A 953-nucleotide genomic window follows, 5' to 3' on the forward strand; every position below is an offset into this window, starting at 1 on the left:
AAAAAAAAAAAGTAACACCAATTTTTACTCCTTTCCTCTGACAGAGTGCTTCAGAAGGCATTTACACTGTAAGTCTTTGATACACTTTCAGTGACTGGCACTCACTCACCCAACTGTCTGACTTGTTGTATGTTGCTTATTGTCTACTCAGGGCTTGACTCCTCATGTCCAGGACACATATGCGATAATTGACACCAAGAAGTGACAAGGAAGGAAAACACAAAACATTGCTTCAATTTTTTGTTCGGCTATGCTTATTTCAGCTGCCGTTCGGTGTAATGCAAATTTGTGATTAAGAAAAACAATGTTGTGTTAATCACTTTTTGAGTATTTGTTATTGATTATTGTATTGAGCAGTTACTTATAACAAGGAAAGACATGATTAAATAGCACCCCCTTTTCCCCCTTGGTGATTGCATTAATCAGTTACTAATAAAAAGGAAAAATGTGATTAAATGGCACTTTTTTGGTTTGATTTCATGGGCTCCTTCTGGTGTACACCTTGGCCACTTGAGGGAAGTATAACGAGACGTACGGGTCTACCTAGCAACAGTACATGATGAAAGTCTCGAAGTTAGCAATTAAGCCTTGTTAATATTAGTCTCACTTCATCGAATATAAAGAATAAATGCCTGTCAGTATGTTTTGGCGCGTTTCTGCGTTGCTTCGATTTACTCCATTGCAGAAAACAATGCAACATTAGCTTTAGCATTGGGCTGGTAGGCAAGCTATGGAAGAGATGTGTAAAAATGATTCACAGAACTTTTTTAGTAAATTTCAGTGATCAGAATAATTTTCCTGTGTCAAATATGAACCAAGTTCTTTTAAAACTGGCGAAAAAAATTCACTAAATGGCCAACGTCATAATCCTGAGTCAATCGTGTGATGTAACGTAATTTAAATGTAGGGATAATTAAAATAAAAAATCAAGATTTGAGAACTACAATGAATAT

At 35.9% G+C, this 953-nt stretch overlaps 1 long non-coding RNA gene across 1 annotated transcript; it reads left to right on the plus strand.

The window, feature by feature from the left end:
- Positions 1 to 6: 6 nt before the first annotated feature.
- On the plus strand, positions 7 to 461 carry LOC109509252 (uncharacterized). Its single transcript, XR_002166906.1, has 2 exons — positions 7 to 68; positions 152 to 461. It is a non-coding gene; the product is annotated as an uncharacterized LOC109509252 (long non-coding RNA).
- Positions 462 to 953: the final 492 nt, after the last annotated feature.

Source organism: Hippocampus comes, unplaced genomic scaffold, assembly GCF_001891065.2.
Source record: "Hippocampus comes isolate QL1 unplaced genomic scaffold, H_comes_QL1_v1.1 C16830076, whole genome shotgun sequence".
NCBI lineage: Eukaryota > Metazoa > Chordata > Actinopteri > Syngnathiformes > Syngnathidae > Hippocampus > Hippocampus comes.